General features: G+C 35.1%; 1 pseudogene; it reads left to right on the top strand.

The window, feature by feature from the left end:
• The first annotated feature begins 5,787 nt into the window (after positions 1 to 5,787).
• Positions 5,788 to 10,957, top strand: LOC107681441 (uncharacterized; annotated as a pseudogene).
• Positions 10,958 to 14,861: the final 3,904 nt, after the last annotated feature.

Below are 14,861 nucleotides of genomic sequence, written 5' to 3'. Positions count from 1 at the left end.
AAAAAATTTTTAATTGAAAAAAAAAAAAAAAAAAATCTTAAATGAAAATTAGAAATGTTGTGCAAAAGCTAAATAGAAAAACTCATAAAAATGACAAAAAAATAAAAATGACAATCACCTAGTAAAATTACTAAAACTTAAATTAAAAATAAATGCTAAAACATTAATAAATACTATAATAATGCTAAAATAACACCGTCTAAGACCAGAAAACCATTTTTTTAAAAATTATATTTATTTGAGATATATTGTTGCATCATGAATCATTTAATTCATATGCACTAAGTTTGAGATATATGGATGCGTTCATATTTTTGTTGACATTTTATGTCATTTTTCTCCATACCGTGCAGTAGGGCTGCACAATTAATCAAATTTCTAATCGCAATTACAGTTATGGATACCACGATTATGTAATCGTTCAAAGCGGCAATTAATCGTTCAAAGTCCACTTATATTATTCTGAGTGCTTGTGTTTTTATTTCATTCTGCAGGTTATCTTAGGGTTTTTCCATTGTTTTAATTTATATAATATCATGCATATTTTTTACTTTTTTTATTATTTAAAGAAGAAACCAATCCAATGTACAGTTGACATTTGAGGCTTAATACTATAGAAAAGCAATAAAAGTTTTTCAGTTTGAGTGTTTTCAGCTTGTTTATTTTCTTATAAATATTTGGCATGCAGTTGCTTCAAACAATGGTAACATCATTCAGTGTAAATTGTGATAGTCGTAATTAATAATTGCAATTACAATTTCAAGGGAATAATCGACAATTATGATTTTTGTCATAATTGTGCAGCCCTAGTGTGTATAGTAGATTTTTCATTGGTAGTGATGGAAGGGGTCAAACAGGACCTTGTTGAATGCTGAGTTCTGTACTTCATTTGTATTTGTTATCATGTGTATAGCTTTTAAGTTTGTCGATCATGCTTTGCACATTCCTTCTGGAATCTGGTATATCCATGAGTGTTGTGAAAGTTAAGTGCACCATTAAATGGTTTCCTTAACAGCTGTGTTCTGACTTTAGCCACTTGTTTGCATTGAAACAGCTCATAATATTAATTTTATTGAGGTATCACGAAGATGAGATATCACGTTGCTTGCTATAACATATATAAAAATGACTTATAAAACATACAACAGAATTGGCATAGCTCTGAATCCAAACAGCTAATAGAAAAAAAACACATGACTTGATTACTGAAATATTATCAGGAATAAATAAATAACTAAACTATTTACTTGTTTACCCATTTTAAAATTCTTGTCAATTCCCAAACACGTTCCTAAATGGTAATCATTCAATCAAACACACCTGATTTTAGATCATTAGCTCATTAGTAGAGTCATAGATATGCATAGGTAGATGCCCTATTGCTGTTTCTATGGGCCGATATATGTAAGCCGTCCACCATATTGGAATAGTCAAAGTAGGGATGCACCGATTCGATACTGTGCGTATACTATTTTGTGTTATTGTTAAGCCCCACAAAAGGCACAAAAACATTATAAAGCACCATAAAATTTAATGCACTATATTCCAAGTCTTCTGAAGCCGTTCAAGAGTTTAATGTGAGGTACAGATGAATGTTTAAAGGCAGGGTAGGTGATTTGATTCAAAAACATTTTGTCTAACTAAGAAAACATCTCCACCTAGTGGAAATATTGAGTATAATTTTCTGAAATAAAGTTCATTGTTGCATATTTTTCATTTTATGTTCTGGTTGTTGTGACCTTTACAGATTACAATTTCAAATGAATCGGCATGTAACAGAAACAATAAAGTGGCTACAAATTATTTTAGTTTTAGCATATTTACAGAGTTTACAATGCATTTTTTCAATCTCAAGTATATTTGCAATTTTAATGATTATTAATGTTACCTGGGAATGGATGAAGATAAATTTTTTTCATTGACTAAAATGTGAGAACTTGTCACAAATTGTCATGTGCTGCTGTGGTTGTTGAATTCAGCTCCCTTGATCTAAAAAGAGCATCTATAAAAGTGTCAGACATAGAAAGTCTGCTCACTCATCAAGGGCATTTATAAGGCATTCATTGACGAGGACAGGCTTCACCTTAGCAACAACATGCTCTTTGAAAACTCCATTAACATTACAGTTTTTTCAATAGGTAGGACACACTTCAATATTTAAGTACATTTTTCAAAACTTTTTATAGTAACCAACTTTCATCTTTCCACAGCAGTAATTGTCACATTCAAAATGCACTAAAACTATCAAAACACTTCAGACATGTCTCAAATTAAACTATTCCAAAACGCTAGCAAAATTTGTCGCCAAACAAACATGCTTTGTCACTTATAAAACAATGACCTAAAACACTAACAAGTAGTATCTGTCACCTTTATGTTCTTTTAGTTTCATTAAAGTTTATTTCTCATCATGTTCCTGTTTCCTTTGTTCTAGTTCCCCGCCAGTCATCAGTTTCCATGGACACTCATTATCCATCACAGCTGTTTGTCATTTTAGTTTATTATCACTGTGTATTTAAGTTCCTCTTTATTCACCATTCAGCTGTATGGGATTGTTTGTGCTTGTGCAACATATACTGTGTATTTTTGGATTTATTAAGGAAACTTTGTTTTACTCTCATCATTGTCTTTGGACTTCAGCGTTGTTTGCTTATGTAAAATTTCTTTACAAAACAAGAATGACACACCTCTACTGTTGCCTCATTACATGGCCCATGTTTACATTACAGTCCACGTTTTTCCTGAGTTGTTCTATTCCTAAATTATTCCCAATTTTGAGAGATGTAGTGATTGAATGTATTTTGTGGCAAAGCAATGGAAAATTATCCACAGTTTATCAAACATAGAGTGCTGTTGTACTCACTGTGTGAAGAGTTGATCTGCGTATTGAGAAATATGTCCCAGCCACTGACCTATATAATTCTCTATTATAGATCAGTGGCCCCAGCGACTATAAAAAGTTGGGAAAAAACTGTAACCTATATCTTCATGCAAAGATTTCTATATGTTTCAGATCCAGTGGATTCTCCTGTTCTGAACTGTAACGTCACCATGATCAGTGTTAATCAGTATTGTGAATGTCTCATGCAGTGGGCTTGATCATACAATCAGAGAAATCTACCACAGCAACAACTGCACTCAGGAGGAAGTGACATCATTTGGAATCCAGACACTGATCTATAATAGAGAACTGGATTGCTCATGACGTCATTCCCTAGTATCAACCTAGCGATTGGTATTCCCTAGTATTTTAGTTGTATTTTTATTTTTCATACTATGGAAGTCAATGGGGACCAGCAGCTGTTTGGTTACCCACATTCCTGATCATTTCTTCTTTTGTGTTCAGAAGAAGAAGAAGAAGAAGAAAAAAAAAACTCATACAGGTTTGGAACAACATGAGGGTGAGTAAATGGCAGCTTTCATTTTCGGGTGAACTATCCCTTTAAGTGTGCAGATCCTTAAATACTGTATATTGCCATAATATCATGTGTGTAGTTTCCAGAGTAGTATTTGTTTTCCCCTAAATCAAATGTTATGAGGATATTCCCATTTCTCATCCTTCATTCATTCTGATCAACTTTTGCTTTATTAGTGAAACAGTAAATTCACACATACTGTGGAGTAGGAAGTGTTTTTACTGAGACTCAACTGACTCCATACTGCTCAGGTTTCTACCACAGACCTGAACTAAAACTGTTTCATGTCATCTCAACGTTTTCAGGCAACTTGGCAGTTTCCTCTTTTTAAGGATGCACTGAAATGAAAATTCTTGGCTGAAGCCGAACAAAATGAAACACTGGGCTGAAGGCCGAATACCAAACACGTTTCTTCGAGGTTTTTTCCCCCATGTATTTTGCCAATTTTTTTCACCATTGCATAAATTAATAGCCAAAATGTGTTTTTACTGTTGTATCTTGCTTTGCAAAGAAAAAAAATCAATTACAAAACAACAATTTAAAAATATTTAACACTGAACATTTTTAGCATTCTAGCAGACATTATACCAACAAAGCACAATTTAACTTAAAATTAATACGTTAGTAAAATATTTTTTGGCCATCAGACCCCCTTCTTGAATCAGGCATGTACTTTTTACTGTACAAATAAAAGCAGCCTTGCTGAGCAGAAGAGACTTCTTTTTAAATATTAGAAAATATTACAGATGCCAATTTGAACACTATGTGTGAATGTTATAATAATTGTATTAACAGAGCTGTTGTAATTATTATCATTATTATTGTCTTTTTATTTTATTTTACAGAACAACAATAAAACTACATAACATTTATGAATGTTGATGGAGTTCTTGCTTTTTCTCAACTTTTATTTTGGCTGAAACGCGCAGGAAGACATCAATGCTTCTTTTTGTTGACAACGGCAGATTTATAAACAAGTCATTATGAATATGCCGCACGTATCGTATTGTCACATGCCTTGTAAAAATTCATAAAAATGTGACTGAGCAACTGAGGAGTAACACTGTTTCAGTGCAGATTTTCCTCGCGCTTTGGAGTTTGGACCCTGGTTAACAAAAAAATAAATAAATAGATAGCGCCGTGAGTTCGTGCAGCACTGTCAGAATGCAATTAGTGTGTGTATTAGAACACATAACGTTCTGCAGTTTATTTACTAATTGTTTAAGGCCATTTCGCAATTTCAGTCATCATACAGTAACCAGCAACAATCACCCGTCTCTTGCTGTCGGTGCCTGTAATGATTTTTGCATCTTTCTCAGACAGTTTTAAATGCTTACTCACTGTTAAGGGCTAGTGGTTAGTAAAAAAATTATTAACCCTATAGCATCTTCCTTTGCTCTGAGATCTCTTCTCGGAGGGGACTGTGATTTCCCTTTTTTGTTTTTCGAATCTGAGATTTCCTGGCTGGACAACTGAAAAAAGTTACACTGCCACACAAAACAATCAACTTCCTCTTCTTGTAACTAACATATCACCACAGCAGGACAGACTCCATCCGTCTATTGCAATGGAATTTGGTCACATTCTCATGTTCTTTATGATCTCCAGCACAGGTACCAAAACCCATTCATTTTATCTCTGACTTTTGACTCATGGTTAATTATTAATTATATGCAATACATGACTGTAGGCTATTCAACTGGTGCTTAATTTCCATAACCATAACTGGGAAGATGTATGTGGTTTGTGTATATATATATATATATATATGTATATATAGAACCTTTACAAAAATGTTACATCTGTTAATATGATTAAGAGATGACATGATGTCTACAATAGAAGGCTATTCATATTTGCACATATTTTTATTTTAAATATTACCAGTTATCACCAAAACATGAAATATCTAGCATTTTATGAATGTTAAAAAATAAATAAATAAAAAACAATAAAAAAAATCAATCACAAAAATAAAATGGCATATTCACAGCTCTGAAGTTGTTTTATGGTCTTTTTATGGTTAGTGGCATTTCGCAGGCCAGAAACACCTTTCCAGTCAATCAATCGGCCGATAAAAAGGAATAATTAGTCAACTCCAGAGTGAAATATGCTATTTGTCTAACTATCAGCTCCACTTAGTGGAAATATTATGCACAAATAAATACATAATATAAATAAATACATGTAAAGGTCAAAAGCGGTTGTGTGGTTAAAAGGTACTACGTAGCAAATATATGAATAAGGATAAGCAAAGGGAGCCGTCCAGCCAACGTGATCTCATGATAAGTGTGTGTATTTGGACAAGGCACAAATGAGCGTTCGATTATCCTGCCGTAAAACCTGTCGCTTGAAGCGGGCTTTGCTGCTCATGGTCACTGGACTCGCTGCTCGGGATGGAGAAGCAGATCGCCAAAAAAAGGCTTGGATTTGGGTCTGTTCCTCGCAGTCGTATGGATTCGGAAGATTTTGATTACAGCGCACTAATAAAATTGTTTCATTTCGTAATTATGTTGCGTTTTTGGTGTATTTTATAGTTCTATTGTCAGCCACAGCATGTCGGAGAAAACACCTTTTGTGGCCCATGGCAATCAAAGTAAACATTACATGACAAGTAAAGGTTAAACCTGATGGGACACACTTATAGTGTTGTAAAAACGCAAAATTTTATTATTTTCAATACTTTGCAATTTAAAATCAACTTCTAAATGTCTGTTCAGTAGTGCCTACAATTTAATTAAATGATAAAAAGCAGTTGCAAATGTTGTACAGAAATAAATATACGTATCTTTTCAGCAATAAAATGTTTAGCACTTTGTTTTACTACCAAATTATATGTAATATCTTATTATTAATAATATTTTACTTACATTGGAAAGGTTTCCGTGACCTCTCGCGCGATCTTGGCAAAATGTTTCACAATTTATTTCCAGAACATGATGCATGATGGGATACACTAACCTTCGAATACCGCTCCGGAGCGGTATTCGAGATAGTGTGGGTTTAGTGTGCATTAAGGGCACTGAGCTTTGGTATTTTTAAGATCTGGGACAGTCTTGCGCACTTACTTCCTGTCGCGTGCACGCGCTCTCAAGTGGCCAAGACCGCAAGTGTGGGAATTTGGACATATATTTTGTATATATTTTGTGTTTTGCAAAGTTTGCTGCTTAAGCTGTTGTGGTGTTCATTCACATTGTTTCTAGATTATTGTGTAGAGTGATCAGATGCATTTTAAATAATTGCTAAAAGCTTCATTGGTCAAAAAAATGAACTTTTCACAAAAAAAAGAATATTGCACCTGAAAGAACCATTTACCGGATCATCAAGAAGTTCAAGGAGAGAGGTTCAACTGCAGTGAAGAAGTCTTCAGGACGTCCCAGAGTGTCCAACAAGCCCTAGGACCGTCTCCTCCTGAGGAGTCAGCTACGGAACCGTGTCACCACCAGTGCAACGCTTGCTCAGGAATGACAGCAGGTTGGTGTCAGAGCAGTGGTGAAGACATTTGGACAACGGCCTGGTGTCAAGAAGGGCAGCAAAGAAGCCACTTCTCGTCAAGAAAAACGTCAAGGACAGACTGAAATTCTGCAGGAAGTACGAGAATTGGACAGCAGAAGACTGGTGCAAAGTTCTTTTCTCTGATGAAGCTCCCTTCCGACTGTTTGGGACATCTGGAAAATCGATTGTTCGGAGAAGAAAAGGTGAACGCTACCATGAGTCCTATGTTGTGCCAACAGTGAAGCATCTTGAGACCATCCATGTGTGGGACCATCCATCATTCCAGCATGATGGAGCACCATGTCACAAAGCAAGAGTGATAAAGAAGTGGCTCAAAGATCATTACATTGAAATTTTGGATCCGTGGCCACTGGCCAGGCAACTCCCCGGATCTCAATCCCATATAGAGAACCTGTGGTTAGTCCTCAAAAGGCGAGTGGACAAGCAGAAGCCCACAAATTCTGATCAACTCCGAGAACTAATAAGGCAAGAATGGATCGCCATCAGTCAGGATTTGGCCCAGGATCTAATATCTAGCATGCCAGAGCGAATTGCAGAGGCTATGAAGGACAAGGGTCAACACTGTAAATATTGACTCATTATATTTTTTGCCAATAAAAGTCTTTAAAACTTATGATATGCTTATCATTGTTTTTCAGTATACTAGAAACATGTGGAAAAATATCTACAAATACTGAAGCAGCAAACTTTGCAAAACACAAAATTTATGTCACTGCCAAAACGTTTGGCCATGACTGTATATATGGATCTGGTGAATTCACTAGTCCCACAGCACATTTTTCCGAAATGGGCATCTTTCTTTCTCCTCAGGGTTCAGTGCTGAGATCTCTGTGTTTGTGCAGACGGGAGCTTCTGTTCAACTGGATATACAGACACAAGAACTACCAGAGTTTGATGATTTATACTGGAAAAATTATAAATCAGAGAATATAGTTAAATATACAAGTGAAACTAAAAGAGTAAGACTTCACTCTTCCTACAAGGACAGAATGGATTTCAATAATAAAACCTTCTCTCTGACTCTGAAGAACATGCAGAAGACAGACAGTGGAATCTACACAGCAATAGCAAGTGCAGAATCAGACAACAATATTGTTACATACAGAGTATCTGTTATAGGTGAGTCTGATTTTGTTTGCCGTGTTCAAGTCAAAAGATTAATTTATGCTCAGTCTTTTATTCTGTGCAATGTTATAAAGCATAAGTAGTAAAATAAAATGTTTATGCATTTTAAAAGGAGATACAATTGTTAAATGTATGTGTATATATATATATATATATATATATATATATATGTATATATATGTGTGTGTGTGTGTGTGTGTTTTATAAGTTTATGTGCAAAGTTTCAGTCATGCACATGCAGTCATGATGTACTACATTCCATAACAGTTATTGGATATGATATCCTACAATAGTGTGATAATGTATTATTTGGCAATTTAAAAGATGTGTCTTTGTGTTACATAAAACCTGTCCTGACTGAACTCAAACTGGTTCAGTGGTAACTTCTGTACTGTGAGCTTCACATGCAGAGCTCATGAGCTCATGATTGACTCTAGCTATCAGAACAACAGATGCTCTCCTGAAAATGTGACATCACAGATCAACACTTTCATCCTGGACTGCAGTGAAGAGTTCATCATCTGTAACCATAGCAACCCTGTCAGCTGGAAAGAAGACAAAATAAACACTACACAGCTTTGTTTTAATAAAGGTATCTGGCCAAACACACAGAGACACTTAATCATTCAGAGTATAAATCAACATCTCTCAAATCAAACAGCTCATTTTGGTTACTAAATCTAGTCTAACTGCTGAACTGAGCTGTCAACTGTAGTTCTTAATGATATACGCCTCGTTTTCCAGAGAAAAACTCAAAGAGTGTCCAGACTGATTCATCTCTCCTGTGGCCAGTAGTTGGTTTGGTGGCAGCGTGCATTTTGATATGTCTTTCAGTCTTTCTGTACTGCAGGTGTAAAAAAGGTATGTCCATGTTGCCTTACATAGATTCTCTATGAAAAACTGATCTCTGTTCATCAATTTGATCAATCTAGTACTTTACTGCTTTTGTAAAGTAATTAAAAAGAATGATGAAAATAGATTTATGCTATTTTTTTCTCTTTTAGTCAATGAGTTGTTCTTGTCTCTACTGAATATCTCTGATCAGATTTATTAAACATCCTAAGTTAGTAACCAACTAGTAAAGATCTTTGAGAACAACTATTCATCTTAAACTACAGTACATTCTAGTTTTTCCAGTTTAGAGCTTAGTTTTTAGATTCCATATATTCACCTCAACACAACCTGTTCAGGTTCAAGTGTCACAATGTTTTGCACATAACTACAATGAGGACAGAAGCTGGTGCCAAGCAATAATTCAAGTACACTCACAAAAGAAGCAAGGAAGAACAAATGCAATACAAAGGATTACTACTCAAGACTAATGTAATCATGATCTTCATTAGGTTTACACTACACTGGCTGTACATGAGAAAACCCTGAGATGCAGAAGTTCCACAACGTAACACAGAATCTTATTTTAGAGCAGTTTGGAATTAACAGCCAATATATAAGCTGAATAAATGAATATATCTTGATGTTGATATATTGCTGTATATTCTAAATCTCACAGGTGCCCAGGAGGAGGTAGTAGAAGATAGTTCAGTCTATGCTCAAGTTAAGGTAAGCTTCAAATTACTGTTCATCATTAAGCTCACAGACATCACTGATATTCTTTCATGCTATTTAGTTATTTTTAATCATGTTAAACATCAAAAATATTTTGGGAGGATATATCATGTACATCCATTTCTGCAATATTTGGTTATTTGTTTGTCTTGATGCTTCAATCTACACAAATCAGTAGTTCCTAACCTATTCAAAACATATCTGCTTGCTATCTTTAATTGTATAGCAAGCGTAAACATATAATCTAAACAAAAGCCATAAGCACATTAAACTTAACTAGAGGCAATATTTGACTTTGCATATACTCTTAAAAATAAGGTTCCAAAAGGGGGTTTTCACAGCAATGCCATTGAAGAACCATTTTTTTCCTCTGTGTGAAGAACAACTTATTGTATCTAAAGAACCTTTTTTTTCACTTCAAAAAACCTGTAGCACAATGGAAAGGTTGTGTGGATGTTAGAGATTCTTCATGAAATCATAGATGCCAATAAAGAAAGAGTGTAGCAGAAAGCATTGAGACACATTTATGATGTCCCGGGATTTAACACAGATGTAACATTTGTTGTGTGTTACATCTGTGGGTGAAACTGTTGATGTGCCTGTGTAACTGTGCAGTGTTTTTATAGCCTCCCTTGATTTCCTTTCTCAATTTCACAAGCAATTAAAAAGAAATGGCAAGTAACACACTAAATTAAACATGAAATTATGAAGTAGAACAAAATGAAATAGTATTTACTTGTCAAATGTACTCCAATAATTCTTTATTAACAACTCTGAAAAAATATTTTTACAGTGTGGGATTAAAAAAAAACAAAAAAAAACTTTCTCTATGCATTTCATTAGGATGAAGTCCAGACACAAGAGGAAGTGGGAGGGAATGGACCCAACACAGTCTACTGCACTGTAGGACAACACCAAAGACCCGCAATCCCCCCTGCAACAGACCATACAATTTATTCAGTGGTGTAAACAACCAAACGAGAAACCATCCGCCATTACTTCCGATGACACTTAAAATTAAACTGTGGCTATACAAGGCCTGATCACAAAATGGCATCCTTTGTTACATTTCCCATGTTTTGTATTCCTTGTGCTTTACTTTACTGCTGTGCTTCATATGGACTTTTGCTTTGCATCTTGCCCTGTTCGGTTCCTGTTTCTTGTGCCATGTTTGTAGTTCCTTTGTAGCAGTCTCCATCATGTTACAGATTCTTGCTATTCTCTGCAATATCTTTATATGGTTAAATTGTTTATATACTGTTCTGATATTCAGCCAAAGTTGTTTGTACAATTAAGTTGTATTCTCTAGCATTGGTTTAATATATTGATTTCAAACATCCACATCCAAACCGTCTTAATATTGTGTGAATTCTTAATTTGATTTTGTTATACAGAACGCATAGCTTCTAAAAAATAACCCCAAAGTGAGCAATATTAGCAGAAGTGAAAAATAGTGTGACAACTAAATAGTGACAACTAACGATCTACCCCGCATGAAAATCGGCAGATGGGTATAATATTGACTTCACCTCTCATGATATATTTAACAAGTATGCATTTCAATTCAAACAGGTATGAAGCCAGACAAGCTACTGCAGTATGCAAATCCAGTACAGACATTATATTTACCATTCTTGTACATACAGTTGCCAAATCACAAGTCTTTTCAGTGCATTTTGGTTGAAAACAAAATTTAATCTTATTTCTGGCCATATGTTTCTCATCCAGTTAAAAAAAAAAAAACATTCATTCATTCATACATATCTTGTTTAAATTGTGCTTTTGTTGATTCTTGGCTTAGTCTTGGAGATATCTTTACCAGAGAAAACATTGATGAAGCTTATGGAAACCTGCACATTATGCAGACAAAAATATACTTATCCACAAATTAAGGATTAATTCCCACAAAGTAAGAATTTGTTCCCTTGTTTTTTTTCAAACTTATTCTCTTATTTTAGTTAAATCGTGCCCACAAATTAAGAATTTGTACCCACTAATTAATTTGTTCCCTTGTATTGATTAAATTAAAAAAGGGAACAAATAAGTGTAATATAATATAATCATGAATCATGACTTATTGTACAAACTAAAAGAGTTTTAACAACTTAAAAAAAAACATTGTGGGACTAGTTCAAGTCAGGAACTGAAATCAGGAAGTCAGATTTAGACTTCTGTAAGCAGCCATGGTTTAGACAGCAGAGCAAACCACTGTTAAAAATCGCATCACACAACTGCACTGATGTGTCTGCCATTTCACAGCAGCTGTTAAGATTGCCACCTAATGGAGACCTCTTCATTAACTCCCAGTGATCCAACTGTTATGCGTAATGCGAAAATATTTAGGTTTGAATGAAAATTGAAGTTGCCTCTTACTGTACAGTCATGATTTTGTGGAAGCGATACAATGATTCTTCGATGTTTATGAGTCATTAGTCACACTACATCTCACACATATTCAACTTCCTTCATTGTTACCACAGAATCATTGTTTGTTTGCATGTTTTTGTTTGCTGCGATGGCTTTTAGGCGCGTTCAACTGGATATACAGACACAAGAACTACCAGAGTATCTGTTATAGGGGAGTGTGATGTGTGTGTACTGTTTATTAAAGCTACAGTCCATAACTTTTTTTTAAATGATCCAAAATCACATTTTGAGCAAGTACATAACCAGCCAGTGTTCAAAACTATCGCCTTACTTTAGCTCGATTCACAGCGGTAAGCTTGTAATAAAGTTTTCTCATTTGAGTGGTACGGGTAGGTTTTCGCGGGAAATTCGAGCATGGCGCTGCGTCATTACGTCACGTCTGTAAACATAAAGAAGTTGTCCCGGCTAGTATGCTATATCGCACGTGAGGATGCTGCAGGTGACGGGTTGTTTATAGCCTTTTCTCACAGCAGCTGGAATAAATGGCGGATTGAATTTGAAAACAAAGTATAACAATAATAATAATTGGCACAGTTTGATGTGATATGAGCTAACCGATCGTTAGATTTAATCACCATTGATAGCGCAAATTGTTGTAATGCTTTTTTCCTCAGTTGATCAGAACAAAAGTGTCAGTTGTTACTTACTTGTTCAGATGACATTCTCCAGTGAAAACTCTTATTTGGGTCATACTTTCAAGATGTAGAATCTGTGAATACAAAGTGCAGTATCCACACCGGCTGACAGCCACACATTAGATTAATCTGCGCTGGAGCCGTGCCGGTGCACAACCCACACAAGGAAGATAATTCCGCAAATAGCTGCAATTGCAGGTTTTCAAACAGAGATGGTGACAAAGAGGCAAAACTTATGGACTGCAGCTTTAATATGATGTAATTGTATATAAGACATTTATAGTTTTATTTGAAAACAACATACATTTTTCTGACACCAAAACGTTTTCCGGACATAGTGTTTTCACATATAGTTCATTTTAAAGGAACCAAACCCAGGTCACTTACAGTGAACCAGAAAAAGAACCAGCCGAAAGTGAAGCGAAACCAGACTTTTTTTTCTTCTTTTGGTCCTCTTCAGCACCGAAGTGATCTCATTCACTTTCTTGTTCACCACAGCTTCATAAGAACTCAGACCCCAGCTTTCTGTGCAGCAATGGAATGCTGGAGTCTGACCTGGAACTTTTGGAAGATGAGTGGACTAGAAAGCTTCCAACAAATTTCTCAGAAATACAACTTAGATAACCAAGACCTTTTCCGATATCTTCAAGTTAGACATTACTCCAACAAGAATATAAAAGATGTGGAAGGTACGGGATCCACAATAGTACAGATATTTGTAGATCCATATAAAAAGAAACTGAATATGAAAATTGTATCAAGAACTTATTCCTGTTAAATGTAAACTAAAAACCACTCAACAATGTATGTAAAACAAATTGGGAAAGGAAGCCAATATAAGTATAACAGAAGAAGAATGGCAAACTATGTGTAAAACACAGATGACGACAACAAAAACACCTGAGAAGAGATGATGCCAACCCCTCAGAGGACCTCAGATGATGCCAACACTGAAACAACATACAGAACTAACAACTTTTGCTATATGTTTGATTGCATCATATAATAATTACTTTTAATAGTGTTTATCGTCGGGAAAGGAAGCCAATATAAGTATAACAGAAGAAGAATGGCAAACTATGTGTAAAACACAGATGACGACAACAAGAACACCTGAGAAGAGATGATGCCAACCCCTCAGAGGACCTCAGATGATGCCAACACTGAAACAACATACAGAACTACCAACTTTTGCTATATGCTTGATTGCATCATATAATAATTACTTTTAATAGTGTTTATCGTCTGTTTGATTACGTCTTTAATTGATTTTTTTCCGTACATTTCTGCCAAATGTACATTAACTGACAGTCACCACGGATAAGCTACCACTAAATATTGTAGAAACTTAATTTGCTGTAAAGTTCTTTGCAACGATTTGAATCGTGAAAAGCGCTATACAAATAAACTTGAATTGAATTGAATTGAATTGAACAAATTCAGGTTTATGGAGGCAATCCGCCTGGAAAAATATAATAAGGTTTTTCATAACCTCCAAAGTAAAATATTTGCAAAATGGGAATCAAAAGGTTGGTGAATGCTGGAGAAAATGCAGAAATGTAATAGCTGACCATTTTCACATCTTTTGGAATTGTAATATTATTCATAATTGGCGGGATTTGAATAGAGAGATGAACGCAATAATGGGATTGAATCTTGAATGTAACTTTAAAACAATGTACTTGGGTTTTTCTCCCACAAAAATAACAGAGAACAACATTTTGATCTTATCTTTCATGTCTAGATATACTGCAAGCTAGAGAAGCATCTCTATTTCTCTTTTGCCTATTGACATATAATAGGGTTTGTTGTTAGTGGCTTGCTTCTGTTTCCTCAAGAAAGAAGTTGAAAGAAGTGGCTATGTTTTCCAATCCTGAAATTTTCTACAACACTAAACATTCTAAATCAATATTCAAACACAATATTATATTAAGGTGTGCATTCTAAAATAACATCTACGTGTGTAGTTAGAGCCCGCCAAGCAACATTAGAGCGCCACCCTCAGGCTGAATCACACAGAAACACTAGACCTCTGCCTCACCTAAATTTATGGTCGGGACCTGCAGAACTTTCCACTCCCCCTCAGCGCTTTTATGGAATTACGGTCTGACACGAATTTGCCCTGTTTAGTCAGTCTGGCCCTTGATGTCTTAATTGCATTAGATAACAGAAAATC

Source organism: Sinocyclocheilus anshuiensis, unplaced genomic scaffold (assembly GCF_001515605.1).
Source record: "Sinocyclocheilus anshuiensis isolate Anshui unplaced genomic scaffold, SAMN03320099.WGS_v1.1 scaffold2551, whole genome shotgun sequence".
Classification (NCBI taxonomy): domain Eukaryota; kingdom Metazoa; phylum Chordata; class Actinopteri; order Cypriniformes; family Cyprinidae; genus Sinocyclocheilus; species Sinocyclocheilus anshuiensis.
This window is presented reverse-complemented; position numbering and strand designations above follow the sequence as displayed.